This window comes from Microcebus murinus, chromosome 5, assembly GCF_040939455.1.
Source record: "Microcebus murinus isolate Inina chromosome 5, M.murinus_Inina_mat1.0, whole genome shotgun sequence".
In the NCBI taxonomy this organism is placed as follows: domain Eukaryota; kingdom Metazoa; phylum Chordata; class Mammalia; order Primates; family Cheirogaleidae; genus Microcebus; species Microcebus murinus.
The window spans coordinates 45,922,206-45,943,619 of record NC_134108.1 but is presented as its reverse complement, the minus strand read 5'-3'; the positions used below and the strand labels follow the sequence as shown (position 1 = coordinate 45,943,619).

The window sequence follows — 21,414 nt, the reverse complement described above, 5'->3', positions numbered from 1 at the left end:
ACAAAGACAAGGACTTCAAAAGGGGAAAAACTGTCAGGGGGAATAGTAAATAGATGAAACATAAAAAGTTAGATTTTTGGAGAGAAAGGTTGGAAAAGTTTGAGGGTAAACCATAGAGGATTCCCCATGCCTAACTAAGGAAGTAGAACTTACCCTTGAGGTCAGTGGTCCTCAATTCTCCCCACCCTCACCTTCATCGCCTACTCTCAGATACAATTTGGCAATCTCTGTAGATATTTTTGGTTGTCATGGCTACATGAGAGGGGGTTGCTTTTGGCAGCTAAGTGGTAGAGGCCCGGAATGATATGAATTAAACGTTCTACATTGTACAGCCCCCCAACAAAGCAAAGAATTTTCTGGCCCAGAGTGTCAACTGTGTCATGGTTGAGAAACCTGGCTCTAAGGAATGGGGAGCGATCCAGGTTGATGATTCACTCAACAGATTGCCTTTCTTTCTATTCACACCTATGTGTAGTATCTATGAACTTTAACCAAGAGAGTTGAACAGTTTATGCTATGTCTCCAGATGTTGCATAGTCCATGATTACAAGTATGCCTACTTTTAATAGAATAATCATTACGGTGCCAGGAAATTTGCATGACTGATATCCTTCAGGTTGATGCTTTGTAGAATTTTATTTAGCCTTGGAAAGAGAACACCAACCAGTGGGATGGACTAACCTGTTCTGATAAATGGAATGTTAATTTAGAAGTGACCTGAAAGTGAACTCTTATGAAAGTCGGGAATGTGTGTGTGCTAATTTGGGATTTTATTTGCAATTTCTCTCTGATATAAGAGATGTTGAAATAGTCGAAGCCAGAAACTGTCCTCATTGAATTTCCATTTAGAATTTTTAAAAAATGATAGAAATGTTGGAGTAACTCCATCCAAATATGGCCAATTCCAAAGCACAGCTGTGGATTGAACTATTGTTTGTAAGATCCCTAGAACATAGTAGGTTTTAAATAAATGTAAATTCTCCTTTTCTCTTGTTTACCCATTCTGAGAAAAAAATGTGCCTGGGTGAAATGATTCCAACTTCTTCACACAGACATACATCTTATAGGATTTTTGCTTTTCAAAACCAGGCCCAGTGTGTCATTTTTAAGTTCCCAAATTCTCTCTTTCCCACTTACTTCAAATTAAAAATAAGATCAAGAAAATGACTCAAATAGCTATTAAGAAATATGCAAGGGCCAGGCACGGTGGCTTATACCTATAATCCCAGCACTTGGGGAGGCTAAGGCAGGAGGATTGCTTGAGGCCAGGAGTATGAGACTAGCCTGGGCAACATAGCAAGATCCCATCTCTAAAAAAGAAAATTAACTAGGAGTGGTGGTGTGTGCCTGTCATTTAGTGCCTAGATAGCACTAGATATAGATGCTATCTAGGCACTAAATGACTATCTAGGCACTAAATGACAAAAGTAAATGGAGCAATAAAGTCATGGAAGTATTCTCTTTGTGAGTTTATTCTGTTTCATGGCATTAAACCTCACCTATATGTTGGTAACTATGAGATTTTTATCTTCAGCCTAGACCTCACCCTTGAATTCCTGACTTGTTGGCATGTCTATTTCAGTAGCTACACAGTATCTCAAACTTACTATGTGCAAACCAAACTGCTAATTTCCATCCTTACACCTGCTGCTCTGGTAGTCTCTGCATTTCAGTTAATAGAAATTCCATGATTTGAGCTGTTTAGGCCAAAATTCTTCACTGTAATAACTTAAAAAGTACATCCAGATAACAAACCTATTCTTACCACTTCATTCTTGTCTTTACTGTGCTGGGCTGATCCTCTCTCCTCTACCTCACTGCAATCACTATCTAACTGGTCTCTGTGCTTCCACTCTTGCCTCATGTCTATTTTCATCATAGTCATCAGAATAATGCTGTTAAAACATAAGTCAGATCAAGTTACTCCACAAACCCTTCATTGGCATTCCATTTCATTCAAGATAAAAATCAAAGGCCTCAAAATAGCCTTTGATAGCCAACATTAGGAGCCTCAAACTTTGTTGTAAAGGGCCAGAGAGTAAGTATCTTAGGTTTTGCAGGCCAGATGGTCTGGGTCTCAATTACTTAACTCAAAACAGCTAATGAGAAAATGTAGATGAATGGTCATAGCTATGTTCCAATAAAACTTTATTTGCAAAACAAGGCAGCAAGCCAGATATGGCCAGTTAACCAAAGTTTACTGACCCCTGTCCAATAGTCCTCTTTCTTGCTTTATTTTTCTTCATGATACTTAGTACCCCACAATTTATTTGCATATTTTATGTCTCCTCCAATTAGAATATAAGTTCCATAAAGGAAGAAGATACATTATCTCTTTCCTTTATGCAGTATTTTCAGTACATGTAACAATGCCCAGTATATAGTAGGTATTCAATAAATGTTGTTGAATGAATGAAGATGAAAATGCAGCCATGCAGGACATCATCAGTCTGCTGGCTGACGAATCACTTTACATGCACTCCAAGCGCTAAAACATACAGTCCACTGCACATACTGCCATGGACCCACCTGATTATATTCAGCAAATATTTCCCAGCACTATTATCTAAATTTCTTAATCATGAGGATACATGAGCATAACTCTAAATTAGGATAATAAAAAAGAATCTCAAAACCGCTCTCAACAGCTATTATTTCATTTCATTCTGATAATAGTTCTATAACGAGACAGAGAAAAAATTGGTATCCATATTTGCTAATTAAAAAGACAAGGCAAAGAGGTTAAATAACTTTCTAAGGGTCGCAGAATTAATGAGTCTTTCACAGAGCCAAGACTAGAATGTAGGTCTAAGGTTGTGTCCATTGAGCAATCACTTTGCCATGAGGTATTTTTCTCTTATGGTATATTAAATTCTCAGAAGTTAAGGTTTTATGTTTTACAATAATAGGGGTACATATATTCAGGGGAAAAAAAGAGGAGAACTTTGTCCCCTAAAATATTTTGCAAGGTTGTGTGAGAGAGCAAGGCAGTTAAATTCACCCATCCCTGAAAATAATAACTCTCTATGCTTTAATAAGAGAATTATTGGGTGCTAAATGACAATTTGCTAGTAAGAATGAAGAATTAAGGTAATATTTAATGGGAAAGTAATAAAAACTTTAAAAAATAACCAAAACTTTAAACTTCTATGACCTCTGCTTCTCTAGAGACCTTTCCACCAGGTTTTGGCAAGGGCACTCACAGTCTTGAAAACTCTTCTGCAAGTTCTTCCAGCTTCTTTCTTAATCATGGGTTTGGGGAATCGGTATCTGTTTTCTTAATGGCATAGAGGCAGGCGGGGAGATTTCTGAGTTCCTATGTCTGAGGTCAGCCATATCCTGAGGGAGAAATGGAAATGGGAAACAAGGCTTTTCCAGCATGACATTCTGATTTATGACATTTGGGGTGCTATGGCTTTGCTTCTTTTGGAGATAGAATCAATATAAATTCAATGTAAATACTCCTTATGTTTTCCAAACAGTTGAAACATACAGTCTCTTAACAAGTGAAATATAATTTACATGTAAAAGAAAATGTCAACATTTTCTGGCTTCCACCTTGGGGATTCTCCCCTCTATTCATTATCTACAGCTACACAATCAGAAAAATCTTTATAATCCACAATTCACCAGTCAAAAACTTTTAATGCTATCCAAGAGAATAGATTCTGCTTGCAAATGGCTCATTGAGCAATGGTTTGAGAAAGAATTAGAGCTGCCTCTGGGCTCACCAGGACCAAGAGAGGCGCCTGGTTGTGGGAAGGGAGTGGAGGCACAGTGCCACCGGTTTGCCAATCCAGAAGCTCTGTCCTACATTCTTAACCTTCTCTCTAAACTCTCCCTTTCAGCCCAGGCTCCCTCTTGCTGCCCAAGAATCATTCTGTGATGGTGCTTCCCCTTTTCTAAAGGTGGCTCATTCTGCTCTTTCTCTACAAAGCAGCCCCTCCAGGGCGCTAGGGCTTGCCCAAGTTCCACCTCCTCCCTCATTCCTCCTTCCCCTCTTGCCCTCACACTTCAAGGCACATTTTGGTCTTTACCATTCAACTTAATGCTTCTTGTTATTTCCTAATATCTTAAATATTTCACACATGATCATCTCCCCTCTTTAAACTCCAGGGCAAGTCTGAAGATGTGAATTTGTCTGAATTCTTTAATAGTAGATTCCACATAGTAAATGATTGAATATATGTCCCACAAAAAACAAATGATTAAACTTCTGACTTTCTTTAACATTTTGTTTCTTTGTGTTCTTTGAGTTTGTACTTGCCCATGAAATAAAATTCAAACTTTTTAGCATGACACACAAAGTCTGTTCTGGGCTGGAGTTGGCCTACCCCTCACCCCTCATTTTGGACTAAGGCTGCCTCCTCCTCTATCCATATAACCATCCCACAAACACACACATACATACAGCCTTCAGGTTCAATGCCAAACACTTGGCATTCCTCAAGTTCACCTTGTTTTGCTTTACATATTCTTGACATCTCCTGACATTTTTCCTCAGTCGGTATTGCCTTTTCCTCCCTAACATAATGGATCATTGCTCTCTTCATCCTTGAAGACTCAACTTAGTGACAATGTCTCCAACCTCAACTCCACCCAACATGGGGGTGCTACCACTATATCTTCCACATTGTCTAGACCAGTGTGTATCATACTCGAATAATGAAAGTTACTTATTAGTATGTCTTTCTCTCCTAGCAGACAATAAGATTCCTAATGTCCATGTCTTACTCATCATTTTCAGTCAAAAGTGTTTAATAAATATGGACCACTATTTAAAATCCTGAGGGTAATTTTTAAAAATTAAAAATGTGAGGATTCCTTTCACAAGAAATTTAAAAACAATTTAGGTAGGTTAGGTATGCATATATCGTAAAGACTTATAAATAACTTTATATCAGTCAGGGTCTTGTCAAGAGACAGAAATCACATCAGTATTTTGCACAGGAAAAGAAATGTAATATAAAGAATTGTTAATTAGTTAAAGGTGGTTGACAACTAAAAGGACTAAAAGAGAACTCTAAAAAAGCAGATACTACCTCTAGGCTGAAGGAAATGGATAATCAAGGGACCACAGACTAAAGAGAGGGCTTCCTAAGAGTCATATCTCCTCTAAGAAGGTTTGGTCAGAGGTCTCAACCAAAGCTACCACATATGTCGCCCATCAGTGCTGCTCAGAAGCTACTCCAGAATGGGGAAAATGTGGCCTAAGGATGTGGCCAGAGCTGCTTTACTCCAACACTGAATTAGAAAATGGAGAACTGGAACCAGTCCTCTATTGACAAAGCCAAACATCATGCTGGCTGGCAAAAGAGAAATGTTTACAATGTATAGTTTTATTTTCACAAAGTAGGGCATAAAGCAGGTCAAGGAAGGGTATATTTGGAGCTGAAAGATAATAAATTGAAAACTGAGGCCAGGTGTGGTGGCTCATGCCTGTAATCCTAGCACTTTGGGAAGCTGAGGCAGGAAGATAACTTGAGGCCAAGAATTTGAGACCAGCCTGAGCAAGAGTGAGACCTGTGTCTCTATTAAAAAATACAAAAATTAGCTGGGGTGGTGGTGCATACCTGTAGTCCCAGCTATTTGGGAGGCTGAGGCAGGAAGATCACTTGAGCTCTGGAGTCTGAGCTTGCTGTGAGCTATGATGATGCCACTGCACCCTTGACAGGGAGACAGAGCAAGAACTTGTTAAAAAAAATAATAAAAAGAAAGAAAGAAAGATAGACAGAGAGAGAGAGAGAGAGAGAGAGAGAGAGAGAGAGAGAGAGAGAGAAAGGAAGGAAGGAAGGAAGAAAGAAAGAAAGGGAAGGGAAAGGAAAGGGAAGGAAGGAAAGGAAAGGAAAGGAAAGGAAAGGAAAGGAAAGGAAAGGAAAGGAAAGGAAAGGAAAGGAAAGGAAAGGAAAGGAAAGGAAAGGGAAAGGGAAAGGGAAAGGGAAAGGGAAAGGGAAAGGGAAAGGGAAAGGGAAAAGGAAAAGGAAAAGGGAAAGGGAAAGGAAAGGAAAGGGAAAGGAAAGGAAAGGAAACCTGATATAGTTTTAAAGCAAAATCAAGCAAGGGAAATTAGTATATTGTGTATGTATATGATATAAAAATGAATAAATAAGAAAGTACTAAGGGGGAAGTTAATCCATCCTATTACATTCCTGAAAAAAAATTAGAAATTTTTAAAATTTTTTTATATATAAAAATTTTAATATAGGACAATACAAGAGTAATACTGCTTGGGTTGAATTGATTTCAGGGTTTTACATCCCAGGAGTTAAACATATTTCTTTCTTTCTTTTTTTTTTTAAAGTTCTAGTGTCAAAAATGTGAAAAGGTAAGTTTATACAACCTGAAATGATGAGATTAGGGGTAATTGAAATATTATCAGTATTGTCCCAGAATATCTTAACCAGAACCTGCAAGAGAAAATGTATTTCATAGAACAAAGTTATTTCTTTCCTCTGTTTTAGAGTGGTAAGAGAAGACAGAAGGCTTAAAAACAGCAACAATAAACAGAAACACATCAATCTGTTTAAGTTTCGATAGCCAAACATTGATAATTTTATTTAACAGAATGAAAGAATAAAACAAATTTATATCATAAAAAGAGACAAATCAAACTTACCTATTAGATACTGGACATAGGAAAGAGAGTACTAGCAGACCATAGAGTCACAACTTGGGTTTGTTCCCTCAAAACATGTATAATATAAACTCTGTCTATCCGATATCTGTTGTACTTTCCCTATGTTTCATTGCCAACATAGATTTAGATATTGTGAATGCAGTTCTGCATAATGTGTATGTCATTTTCAGGATGTATAATCTAGAAACATGAAAACAATTATGAAGACAAAAATTGCATTACCAAGTTCATAAGATGTAAAGAACACTAAGAAATCTGTGGGATTGACAAATCACAAAAGCTTTCTTAATGTAACTCATATTGAGTACCAAAGTTTCCTAAATATAAGCATAAAAACATTCCCAGACTGATACTTGTTTCCAATTGACATGAAAGAGTTTGAGACCTGACAGGCTGTAGATATGAAAGCACTGGCATAAGGGACAGGAGCAATGCCTTGTATTTTTTCCATCCTGGCTTTTGTAGCAAGGCTATAACTGACTGTGACATGGCTCAGCCTGCTTAGGTTTCTCTTCAGTTTAAAATCAACACCATACATTCTCAGTGTGTTCTTTCTTCCTTATCTCCTCAACATCAGAAGATTTCTTTCTTTGATTAGCCTTGGATGACCTCCAGACACAGGCCACTGGTTTTTACTAACAAATAGGACAGAGCTCATTAGAAATGCTTATTTTTTCTGGCAAAATGGCACCCACAATGCATTGCTTCTTCTCAGAGAGCTAACTAAACTCAGTACCTATGCCACAGGACTCATCTTGAAAGGATAGGCCACTGAATGAAAGTTGCTCTTTCCCTTTGGGGAGCATCTGGGAGTAATATTCCCATGTGTCAAATCTGTTAGCTCCTGTCTCACCCACACCAGGACACCTGGCTGCCAGATACACACACTGGCTTGTCAGATCCCGTCAATTCATCAGCAGCACAGAGGGTCTTTGGATGGGGGTGGCCCAGGGGTGGAATGCTTACCAGAGAAAATATCACATTCCATCCTTTCCCACTGAACAGTGATTATCAGAGAAAGTTGATCAGCCAACCCTGCTTATTTTTCTGAGTGTCTGGTAAACACTCATTTGACCCCTTCCCTGCTTTGTTGAGCATCTATTGCAAAAATGAACTCAGATCCTATTTCTAAAGTACTCATCAGACTTTCATGAGCACCCAGATGTATTTTTCCCATGGTAAATATAGGCAGCCTCTATTCATCCCAGAGAATGAATATTCTTGCTGTTTTTGATAAGATTCATTACATGACCTAAGAAGAATTGTTCATATGCTTAGATAATGTGCTGGAGATTTTTTAATGAGTCTCAGTCAGGTACTTCAGCTGTTTCCCAAGAATGCCCCGTAGTTTAAATTCAAACCAGACTGAATTCATCAACACATTTCTTTGATGAATTATTATTTATGTGAACTGACAAAGCGGTGTGATTTTTCTATCAGTCATCAAATCAGCCCTTTCACAGTTAGCCAAAAATGTTTATTCTCTTCAGTAAGAATGGTCTAAATATGCTTGCAACCTGCTGTTTGTTATGACTTTTGGGGTAGATCATGGTAACTGCTTTTAAAAGAAAATCTTATTCAAACATTATACAGTTCTTCACTGGGTTCAAAACTAGAAAAGTCACCTTTCTGCAAATTTACTCCTATGATAAATGTTCTCCAAGGACTTAATAATGCCAGATTGCTTTATCTCAATAGCTTCTCAAGGCTCAAACACACTAAAGGAAATTAAAAAAGATAAGGAAATAGAAAGTCTCTGCCAATGATGGAAACAAGATGTAATCGATCACCTCTCAATGAACATGACTATATGGGATACCTGTGGGATAATCAAGCAGATATGTCAAATAATTGCTTTCAAGTGTTAAGATATTGCTATTTTTTGATAAAGTAGAAATTCAAGGATTATATCTTTTTTTCTCTTTGTATCCCATTGATCCATTATTAAATATTTCTTAAATGAATAGTTCTGCAGTTTGCTGCATTTCAGGGCTAGTGAAAATATTAAGATCACAAGATTGCAATGAAATTTGTTACCTAAACTGGATAAATCTAAAGAAGAGTTTCTCAACGTTGGCACTATTGACATTTGGGGCCAGATCATTTCTGGTTGTGCAAGACCATCCTGTTCACTGGAGTATGTTTAGCAGCACCCCTGGTCTCTACAGACTAAGTGCAGGTAGTACTTTCCCTCCCCTAGTGTGGCAAACAAAAATCTCTCTAGAAATTGCCAAATGTCTTCTGGGGAGAAAAATCAGTCTAAAACCCCTGATCTAGTGAAAGATCTCCATTCTACACCAAATGAGAAAAAAAGGATCAAAGTATAAAGCATTCGCAAGTTGGCATTCCCCCAGGACATTCCCCCTGAGACAGGGATGGGAGTGTAAATTCCCCGTTTGGCTGTTGATTTCAGGAAGTGTCACTAGGGGAATTCAAGTGGCACAATGATGAGAATGAAGCTAATAAAGGGTGTGTTGCCATGCTAGGTACCTCAAGGGTGATTAGGGCTTAGTCCTGCTTAGAATACACTGCTAAACACTTCTCAGAATTGCCCAACGACAAAAAAGGGAACCAGGGTATTTGTCCTAGGCCTGTTCCCAGGAGTCATTAACTATCCTGCCTTTCTGGCCTGCTCTTCCCTGGGCCACAGAGATTCTGACAACTACAGAAAGCCTCAATCACAGAATTTCAGGGCTTGCAACTGGAAACCGTAGGGTTTGCTTGCCTGGTAAGGTGAGAGCCTAGGGAGTAGGGTGGGCAAAGTCAGCTGCACCTGTCTGGATTGCTCTTAACTCTCCAGCCACTTCTCCCCATTCTGAACCATCCCTCACCCCATGCACCCTCCGTGGAGGCAATAACACTCCAAGGGGGGAAAATTGCATGTTGGGGGCAGAAAAAAAATTACAGTCTTTTATGAAACACTAATTTTTAGATATAGATATAGATCACACAAGCAGACATATAGCCTATCTGTATTATTAAAATTTCATAGGGATAGGAGTAGGGAGACCAAGTAGGGAAAGAAATGTCTAAAAATGATCTTTAGAGAGCCAATAATGAAGAAATATTTGAAGAACATTGTCACATACCTTCCCAAAATGATAACTACTACAGTACTGGTCATTAACACATATTTTCCTGGTTCAGAAACACTCAGTGTTTCCCTATTAAATATGATTTCCTATTAAATTAAAGATCAAACTCATTGGCCTAACAACCAAGGCTCTTTGTGCTCTCATAACAAGCTACCTTTTTAGTATTCTCTTTCAGATGAGATTGGGCGCATTCAGGGTGGGGTGGCCATAGACTAGCATTCTCTTTCAATTCCATTTTATAACCCACCCATTGAAGAAAACTAATCGTCATTTCTTAATCACACCCCAAATTCCTGTTCTCTGTGACATCGTTTATATTATTTATTCCATCTGAAAATGTCCTTAATTTATATTTACTTCCTTAAGGTTCCCTATGCTCTTACTCTAAGAAGTCACTGCCCCCTACCTTAAAATTTCTAACCAACCTCGAATGCTCATCCCATTCTACCTGGAATTAAAGTTACCTGTGGCCCTTTCATATCCACCAGTTAAGTTCCTGGAGAAAAAAGGTTGAGTATTACACAAGGCCATCTTCCCCAGACGGTCTAACTTAGTGTCTTGAACATATTAAATGCTCAGATTTATCAACTGAAGGAAAAATATTTTTATTCTTTAACTATTTTTTTTTTTAGAAAAAATGCACTTTTTTTCACAGCTTGATTCCTGGCTCAATGTAGGGTTTAGTTTGAGCCCTTAGTGCACTCTTGCTTCTTTAGAAGTGGTGATGTTTCTGGGAAAACTCCACTGATCCCTCTTTAGGCATTGCCCCAGAAACATTCCTCTTACCTTTTTAATCAATACCAATTATTCATTGTGTCATTATGTGTATGTAAAGTAATGTGCAGATGGCCCTGTCTCAAGAGTTACAAAGGATTACCCATTCCCTTTTAATTTTCCAGGTGTTTTCTATTTTTTCTACTGCCAGGATTGCTTGTGTTAAATCTAGGAAGACAGATGCCTTAGCAAATGCAAATTGACTCCTGAATGCATAGTGGACAACAGTACAGTGATGATTCCTTGAATTTCCTTACTTAGTGGTATTTTTCTGAGCAGTAAAGGAGCTGGCATACCAAGGAAGCTTTTCTATAGCAGATAAACACTGAGCCTATTCTGCATTGTGTGTCAGTGCTGGTATAGTTGGTCAATGATTAGGACAAACAAATAGTTCTTTCTGCTATCTAAAATGTCTAAAACTTGGATGGATTATATATTTAAAAAAAAAAAAGACTTGTCAAAATTGCACAGGCTGTAAGTGGCAGAACTGCAATGGGAACCTACGCCTATCTGGTTTTAGAGAAGGACAACTTTGGCTATGTGTGGTTATGATACCCACACATAACCCTCTCCTACCAACATCTTCACCATTCTGTTAATCTTTTCCTCTCTTTTTGGTCACACGTGAAAGTATACATTTTGCTGGCAGGGAAAGCACACAAGATGTGTGTGTTTGGGATGGGCTGCAAGGACAGTCATCAGCCCTGGAAACACTCCAAATGACTATAGTAACTACTCCTCACTACAAGAAAAGAAATTAACATAATGTTCTTCATTGATATTATTGTTTGTTAATCCAAACTGTCAAATTATGAAATTAGTTTCCCAGGAAGGCAGGTTGAACATTATCCTCGAGTACTGGACCAGTGTTCGTGGGTCTTCAGTGGTCTTAGTGGCTTCAGAAAAAAGCATAAAGACAGAGACCTCTGCAATGATGTTTTGTCATTCATCTTTAACTGTATTCATTTCATTTTCAAATGGGTGATCACACCTACAATTATTTTCAAAATTCTTTGCACCTTCAATATAATTTATTTCAGTTATAATTTATTACACCCATAAAACTATTTCTAAAATTAATCTTTATTGAAATATAAAATCAATACCATGCAAATTCACTCACCACTACATCCACTGTGCATTTCTGTGTGTTGATTACAGTCTTACAGGGGAAGAAAAACTTTTTGGGAGATGCTATATGTACATTCCAAAAAAACTGCCTTTGTTATTCACTCTTGGAACAGGATTCCCTCCCTAGTTTCCTGTGATAGGAAAAAAAAGAGGGATCAAATGCGTAGTGTTTTGTTTTTGTTAATGGTATTAGGTCATCAGCTCTTCCGCATTTCACAGATTCATACTTGGGAAAGGATGTGGTAAATTATCTATTCCTAATTCCTTCCTCGAGAAGCTCCTAGAAATAGTCAGAAACTTGAGATTCTGAGTGAAATGGAAGCAGCGAGAGGAGGCTAACATTTATACACATGGGTCATAAGAAATACATCCTATTTTATGTCTAATTGGCAACAAAACAGGGAGTGTACGAATTTACGTAGACACACAGTGTACTATTTCCTTACTTTGTGCAGAACATAGCATATCATAACATGTGTGCTTAATATTTCAAACCTCTGATTATCTAGAATTGAAACTAGATTGTAAAAGTCCAGAGGATTAGTTCCCTCCCAGCTCTCGCCAATACTCGATTACCTGGAGCAACTGCAAAATCTGTGTAGATCTTAATATAAGATCTACTTATACTACATGCATACACATATGTACATACATTATAATATATACATTATATGCATTATGTATAATATATATGATTTATGCCTAATATTAGACATAACTCTCCTAAACAAAATGTTTAGTTAGCTAAACTACTCCATTTACTGAACATTCTAGAGAGCAGAATTTGACTTTTAATAATTTTCTTCAAATTTAAATTATATTTTACTATAAAGTTTGTGGTATCTCTAGATTCACCAGTAGAAAACTTGTATAAGTGCATACTTCTGGTTTTCTACAACAGAACATAGAAAACTCCCATGCACTAAACAAAGGGGTTGGGAAAACGGCTGGTTGCTTTGCTTGTTTGCTTGAATGTTGAGTTCTTTGCTACACTTCTGTCCACAGGGGATTTGCAAGGACTTAACAATCATAACAATAAAAAAGATGAAAGTGTAAATAAGATTATTGTTCTAGAAATATAACAAAGTATATATTTAAGGCCACATTGAGATAAATATCACAAATAGGGGGCTCTAAGGATCTATGTAGTTCTGTGGTCAAAACTTTATTCCTTGCAGTTTTTTTGTTTTATTTTGTTTTTGAGTTTTGGCAGTGGAAGTGATAAGAAATGAAATGAATTAAATAAACTTTTTGATAGTAATGAAGAAAATATTAATGTGTATTCCCAAACCACGCAATTGTGAAAGAATTTTGCTCTCTGGGTATTATATTAGTAAACTCCGTAACAATCAGTGTGATCTTTCCACTATGAGAGATAGTAAATAAAGTATGTGTGTGTATGTGTATGTGTGTATATAATACATAAACTATAGACTTGAGGATATCTAAAACTTCAATTAAAGTGAACTGAAATTTATCATAATGAGGCAAATGTAGGATGTTATTGGGTATATTAAGAGAAATCCTAAAATATATGTGTGTGTGTATATATATATGTACACACACACACATATGTATATTTTTCCTGGGGAAACACTGCATGATTAGAAAGGTATGGTCCTCCCACACTAACTTAAGGAAAGGCTAAAGCCACAGAAGCTTCTGGCACAGTTTTATGCAGCACCATTCTGGAAAGAGAGAGAAATTGGCCTTGAATTAAAAAGAAATGTGTGTTTTCTGGCCAGGATAACATACTGGGTCCCAGGCTCTGAAGAAATTTCTCTTAAAATTGTCCATCTCTCTTGGCTCTACTTCTTAAGAAAACTTAAATATTAAGGAAAAGCAGACCCCGGATGGAGGACAGTGGCATTCCAGGTTTTGAATCAGACTCTGATGAGTTTGATAAGAGTGAGTCAGCCTTCCCAAGTCTAATCAACTTGGGAATATTGACAACTCTGTGAGAATTTTAGTAGAAAGATAGCTTGCCTGTCCATAGATACACCCAACTTCATCCTCACCCTCCACAAATATTCTTAGAGACAAAGAAATAAATCACTTCAAGCAAGACTTTTTTTTCCCTAGTGCTAATTCTGAATGAAATTTCTCAGGTAAGATTTTATATTGTGGATTTTGGCCTAAGTAGTAGATAACACCTGGAAATGCGTTAGAGGGTAGTAGTTTTCATAATGTCCTTCCGTAAAAACTGAAGGCACGCCATTAGAGTTTGTGGAAAAATAATTCTGACTAAGGCCAAGATAATGTGGTCCAAGTGGTCCTGCTTCTCAGTGATCTGGCCTGATACATGAATGGAACTTCGAAGTGCCCAGGGAATTGCCTTCCAACAAGCCTCCAAATTGTCACTTCTTCAGCAAGGCTTTGGGATGAGGCTTAGAGGCAACCCAAGATTGTGTTCTCTATGGAAATTCCGGAGTCTGCAGGGAGAATTTAGAGTCTAGAGGGAAAGCCCAACATCCAGATCCTAAATTTGTTGGTTGAGGGAGTGTCCTAGACTTTAGGATTTGGAGAAAAGGGGAACTTACTCAGGTTCAGATCCTTGTTTGGAAATAAAGAAGCCTAACCAAGACGCTGCCTCAAAACAGAACTGCTCAACTTCTATAGAGTGCGACTAAAAAGACAACTGATAGAAAAATAAGAATTTTTCTCAAGCAGTTGTCTATAGTCTCTTCTAGAAAATAAGCAAATGACTGACTCAGTCCCTGAAGATCACCACCAAGAAAAATTTTGCCTGGAAGATTTTCAAAGCAGAAGTCACCATGAGACTTTTTCATAGTGCCTATGGAGACACAGCCAGGAAATATGGTAATGATATCAACATATACTCTAAATGAATAAAAAGTATTTAGTTGAACAAATATTATGATTTTATATTGAAGTTACTCTTTGATAGAATTGTGTTTTATTCACTGATTTCATCAGGCTATCTCAGCTGTTACTATGAATGAGTCATATTTCATTATAATGGCAGTGGACATTATAAATTAATATCAAATTCTTCCAAGTCTCTTGCTCATAGCTTTCATTTGTGCCCTTTGTTTAGTAGAAATGTGATTGTTCCAGAGAGATTTAACAACCTGATAATTGATTTCTTAGAAAGGTGAAAGTAATTTAAAATTATTTTATTATATAATTAAGGCATGCTTATTATAAATATGCATAAATGTAAGACTAAGGTAAGACTAAAATGTCAAATCACTCATGATTGCAATACCCAAAGATCAAATTTTGGTGTGTAACTTTATCCTCCAGACTATTAAAAATATATTTTATAAAACATATCAAGAAAGAGAAAGAGTGTATTGGTTTCAAGTAGTAATTAAAAGCAGCCTCCCATAGCTGGCTGTCTGATACTTACCAGCTAAGTGAACTTGCACACATTGTTCAATTTCTCTATGCCTTCACTGTCTCATCTCTAAAACAGATGCATATTGTCTGATAGAATTGGTATCTAGCCCCAGATTCCCTTTCACCAGGCCAAGCCTTAAGTAACTGATAAAAGGGGTAAAGTGCTAGTCTTTCTGTAGTCCTTGTTTTTTTTTTTTTGTTATTTAGCCTCTCTGTATTATTTACTACTTCCCTTCAGGCTTCCTTCTCTCCTAGATTTTCAAAATATAAATCAATTAACCAAACCTACGTTCTTGATGATAATCAGTCTTATAATTTTTTGCTGTTCAAACCCTTTGAGAATATAAGTTTTAGACTATCTTTTCAGGAAAAAAAATGTATTGTACATGGGATCATATAAGCAAATATTTAGATAACATTTCAGGCCATTCAGAGCCCTGACTTAGTCCTCTAAAGAAGCTAGAACCCCTATTTGAGCTTTCTTGCCTTCCTCTGCTCTCTGTCATTTGAGTTTCTTGCCTGGCATTGCTCTCAATGACACGTCAGAACCTTTCCTCTGTCCCCGGGTAGAGCACATTTTCCATCTGCTCCTGCAGTTCACAGTCAGCAGCTACGGTGCCAGTCAGCAGGGTTGGGGGAGGGGACAGATGTGTTAGGAATGGGGACCACATCACCAGCTGCTTCCCACGACTTTCTGGACCCACAGATGATCAGTTTAGTTGCCTATGCACCGTCAGTCTTAAATTTCACAAAAATATTTGTGAATCCCAAACATGTGGGGAGAGAACCAAAAGAAAGAATAGTATAAAACAATGAGAGGACAGCTTCAAAACTAGCAGAAGGTTCTGCATAATATGGGAAAGTCTTTGTGGGTTCTGGCCACCAGATGCTCACTGTTCAAAGATCTAGTTACTGTGCAATTCACAGAAGACCGAAATACCAGGAAACAGACTAATAGCATTTGCAGTCCATCCCAAACCAGGAAGATTTCAAGAGCATTCCATGTGAGCTCAGCCTTTTGCTTTGTTCATACAGCAACCTGATCACTTGCTTACGAGGGAAAATAGACTGTTTTTGAACCTTGCCTTGGAATCATGAAATTCCTGCCATAAAAATAAGAAATAGTATATGAAGCCTTGGGGGTCAGATCACCCACTTGTTTCAGGAGTTCTCAATAGGGTTATTATGCTTTGGAGCAACAGGTAAAGGTAGATTATGGTTTTTTATTAGTATTTGAATTTCCTGAGATTTGTTTGCTTGAGAAAGACCCTTATCATCATTTGAAATGTTTAAAGAATTGAAAAAACTGTTGTTTGCCAATCCAGTTTTTGAAATAGAAAACTCTACAATAGAATGAAATAGCCACAGAACTTAAAAGTGCATTTTATATGTTTTTTTTTTAATCTGGTACAAAATACCAATTCACGGATTCATTTTGTATAATTCTTCTTGTCATACCCTGGTAACATCCTTAAAAACTGGAAAATCTTTACTTTAGAAGGGGAAAAATAAATATAAAAGATGATCCACCACATGGTATCCCATGATATTTTCCTCAGTTGTTAGTCACATTGTCCTTTTGGCTATGCCCCAGAAACCACAACCCTCAATTACATTTGTTTTCAGACATGTGGAAGGAACACATGCTAAAATAATTAACAAAATTATGACATTTACATTTTTCCCCTGACTGTCAGTCCTTGTGATTCTTCAGCATATGATTCTATGTGAACCAAAGCAATTATAAATCAAGCTGACCACGTTTATCCTTACCTAGCACTTTGAAAATGTCAAAAAGGGAAACAGAAGAAAGCAGTTTCTCCATAAACTGAGCATACTCCACTCCCTGTTTGGCAGCTAGAACCACACACGCCAATAGCAGGAAGGTAAGGCATCCCAGCTTATCCCACGGCTGTTGAACTCGACAGCCAGCCAACTGTAAGTTTGATTACTAGTAGCTCTGAGATGTCTCATTTGTCTCACATTTGCTGTTCCTCCTTCTCTGTTGACAGATTTCAGTGCTCATTAAATAGAACATGTAGTATAACCTGAAATTGATGGCTTTTAAGTGGAAAATGAAAGTGAAACATCAAGTTTTCATAGTATCAGGAGATTTGTTGTAGCAAAGGGTAAGTGAATTCTCTAACTCCATCAGCCCTTACGTAATAAGCCATCTTAGAGAGCAATAAGAATACTGTGTATTTGCTTATGCACCTGTTATCCAATTTGTTCACCACTGACTTCATGTATTTATATAATAATTCCACAAGCATTTGTTAATCACCTACTAGGGGCCAAGCACATAGGTACTGTGTGTAAGAAGATGAATAAGACATGGCCCTTGCTCTCAGGAAGCTCATGAAATAGCAGGAAAGACAGACATACACATACATGGTAGCACATAATGGGATAGGGTTATAACCAAGCTAGCTAAAATACTCTATGAAGCACAGATGAGGAGGGAACAGATGTCATCTGTGAGTCACAACAGAGCCTGACCACAGCCAACAAACGGGTCTTTGGTGACTGTGCTGCCTATCTCCTTTTGGCCTTTTAGAAATCCTTTCTACCTTCCTCCTCTGTGTTCTTGCCCCATGAAGCTGACCCCTGAGGACAAGATCAACAGGCTCTTTTGCCCTCTTGGCTAGAGATAAGAGGATTGGAGGGGAAGAGTTCAGGCTATTTATTCCCCCTACTTCCCCACCCAGTTTTCATGGATTGGTGGCTTCTTTCTACCAAAGGCCCTTTCCACATACCTTCCCTCTCCAGGTTCCCAGCCACACTCTCCCCTTCCCCCCTTTTCAATCTAGGAGAGGTACGGCATGATCCCTTGCTGGGCTCCCTAAACTCTACCCGTAACTTTGTAAATAAAAAATGACTCTTGATTAAACTGTCTCCAATTACACAGTTTGAGAACATTGTTTCTTGCCAGGATTCTGACGGCTGCCATAACCTTCTTAGAATTTAAGGGACTCAATAATTTCAGTGTTACTCTTAGGGAAGCCAATGCAGAAGCATAGAACCAGGGTTTTACCAGTCCCTGAACAAAGTCCATCATATATGCCCTCAATTAGAGACTCCTCCTAATAATTCCAGTTCTTACCCAGGAGGACAACATGACTCTAGAACAGATACCATCTCATCAATCTTACCACAGGCAAATCAAACTAATGACAGAGCTCAGGGCATGCTATGCCAAAAATTGGCATCCCGAGCATTTGAGAGAACAGCAGAAGCAGACCTGGAAGAATTCTTCTCATTGTTTCTCCCCTAAAGCAGGCCATAAAACTTAGCTGACCTGCCCCTGAAAATAGGTCATAAAACCCTAAACCTAAAAATAGGTTTAGAGGGATCCTCCTGATACCTGGAGAAAGGAATGTCTTTATCCTCAAAGTCACAGAAACACCAAGAAGATTCTGAATAAACAGGCCTTGTTAAGTTCCTCCCGTTTATTAGCATATACTTTTTTGTCCTCCAATTTTACTTCTGCACAACTGTCCATAAAAATAAACAGTTTTCCCTGTTTCTTTAGGTCTCCATTTCTGAAGGCTCCCATGTCACATAAAACATATAAAAAATATACATATGCTTTTTTCTTGTTAATCTGTCTTTTCTTATATGTGCCTCAGCCATGAACCTTGTGATGGGTAAGGAAGAAAACCCACTCTACAGCGGTGCCCGGTGATAGAATTCTAAGAGACCTCCAAGTTTCCCAGCCTCAGGTTTAAACAAATTTTATATCAGTAATTTAACCAAATGCTAATCTAGTTACTGCTACGAAGGGATTTTGGAGATGTGACTAAGGTCCCACATCAGCTGTCCTTAAATTAGAGCTATTACCTGGTGGGCTTGATCCAATCAACTGAGCGTGTTTTTTTTTTAAAGCAGAGACTTTTCTCTAGCTGGTTGAAGAAGAAGAGGAAGCCCGAGAGAGATACAAGCTCCAGCTCACCTGGAAGAAAGCAGACATCCACGTTGTAAATTGCCTGTGGCGGCCCCATGGTAAGGGATGAAGGGTGGGCTCTAGGAGCCAAGAGAGGTTCTTAGCCTACGACCAGCAAGAAAACAGGACCTCAGTCCTACAACCACAAGGAAATAGACTCTGCCAACAATCAGTGAGCTTGAGAGAGAACTCCAGGACTCAGATGAGAACCACAGCCTGATTTACCCTGGTGAGAACCTGAGTGGAGGATCCAGTTATGCCATGCCAAGACTCCGACCGACAGAAAAGGTGGGATAACACATTTGTAGTATTGTTTAGCTACTAATCTTGTGGTCATTTGTTAGTCAGCAACAGAGGACTAATACAGGCCATATTGTAACTGCGCTTTGTCTTTGGAAAATTAGTTAACTCAAATACGTCCTTTTTTTCAGAAAAAAAAGTATATATTCCTTTAAAAGCAAACACTTGGTAGATATATACTATCCATTAATCTGCCTTATTAAATAGTACTTAGTACACTATCTGATATTTAAAGAATCTAATAAATAGTTGTTGAACGAGGTACATAGGAATCATTTAACTTTTTTTTTCATTATTCAGACAACTTAATTCTATAGCGTCAGTTACTTACAGACCTCTATGATAGACTGCATTCCTAGTTACCAATATTTGCTGTCCTCACTGAGAGAGGGTTATATTAAATAGTTTGCTGCTCCTTTGCAGTGAGGCTTGGCATTGATTTACGATGAACAATAATAAGCAGAAGCAGTGTGATTATTTCCATGCAGAAGCCTGAAGAGTCACTTTGTGCTTTGCCTCTCCTTTTTCTTTTCTGCTCTAGTCACTGGCATGTCTCCAGGTAGGGATGTTCCACCTGAGCTGAGGGCCCCAACAGTGCAGATGAGAGCCCGCAGCCAACCCACAGCTGACACACGCTATGAGCAAGAAATCCACCTTTGCTGTTCCAAGGCACTGAGATGCTAGAGTACTTTGGTACCGTGGCATAAGCTAGCCTGTGTTAACTGATACAGCTCCAATGATACTGATGCCTTCAAGAGTTGTTAAGAAGTGCATGATCTCACTTATATGCAGAATCTACATATAAGTATAAATATAAGTCTGATACATGGAAGCAGAGAGGAAAACAGTGGTTACCAGGGGCAAGGAGGTGGGGGAAATGGAGAGATGCTGGTCCAAGAGTACAAAGTTACTGTTATGTAGGATGAATAAATCTATAGATCTAATGTACAGCCTGAGGACTATAGTTAATATTGTATTGTGTACTGAGTGTACTGTACTGTGTACTAAACACGTGCTAAGAGAGTAGACTTCAGGTATCTTACCATGCATACAACACACACACACACACACACACACACACACACTCTGTGAGGGGATGGATATGTTAATTTGTTTGTTTGTAATGATTATTTCACTATGGATATCTATATCAAAGCATTATGTTGTATACCTTAAATATATGCAATTTTTATGAGAACAAAAAGAGAATTGGATACCCATTTTGCCTTGGGCTGGTATAATTTCTGATTTCTTCCTACGCTGGATACAACTCTAAGTGTATCCTTTTAAAATATAGGCTTCTTTTAAATGCTATTATTTCATACACAGTGCCAGGCTTAGGATCCTGAATAAAGCTCTTTCCCAAACAAAAACATCCATAGGTTTTAAGACATTTTTTTCCCACTTACAGATTACTTTCAGAACCATGTTCATATTTCAAGGTTTAAATGGAAGGTTGCCTTCCATATGGGTAAGTCGTTAATTATAAGAACGCATGAACTTGTACATATTTTTTTTAAAAATTCTATGTGCAAAATGTTCAAAATAATTTTGGTTCTAACATGGTTTAATCTTAGGAAGTTGTCAAAAAGTAACTTTCCTTCTCAAGAAGCCCTGAAGGCCTGTGCGTACTGCAATCAGTATGATTTCGGGCACTTCCACTCTCATCTTAACGCCATACCTTCACTGTTGCCTTGCTGAACTGCTAATGTCGGTTGGCTACTGAGGGCCCACAGTGCTTTCATTGCTCTGTTGATGGGGTATCTTCTCATACTTTATTAACCATTCTTACAGTAGATGCTGTTGGAATTCAAAGAAAATGTAGTCTTTGCCCTTCACAAATTTGTAAAGTTTTATAAGCTTTAATTTTTCAGCTTGAAAACCTATAGAGTTTGAGGAAAGGCAGAAAAAAAACTTTGCTTAATGAGATGAGCAGCCATTAACAATTCATTTTTTATCGTTGCTCACTGTTTCTTTATCTACTGTCTAAATAGAACATGATGTTGAGAAAGTCACAAGAGATAGTAGGCACTTTCCATAGTTTTGAAACATTGTCTTACATTCCTCAAGACCTATTTCCCCTGTGAATCCTACCTTTCTTTTTTCCTCCTCGATGATGAGAAAATACCCCTACAACATTTTACTTAACCACCTTCCCATAGTTCTTTCCT

The 21,414-nt window shown here is 38.0% G+C and overlaps 1 long non-coding RNA gene across 1 annotated transcript; it reads left to right on the top strand.

Moving 5' to 3' along the window:
- The first annotated feature begins 14,241 nt into the window (after positions 1 to 14,241).
- LOC142870888 (uncharacterized) lies at positions 14,242 to 20,455 on the top strand. The gene is made up of 3 exons (XR_012919214.1): positions 14,242 to 14,457; positions 18,886 to 19,231; positions 19,785 to 20,455. It is a non-coding gene; the product is annotated as an uncharacterized LOC142870888 (long non-coding RNA).
- The last annotated feature ends 959 nt before the right edge of the window (positions 20,456 to 21,414 follow it).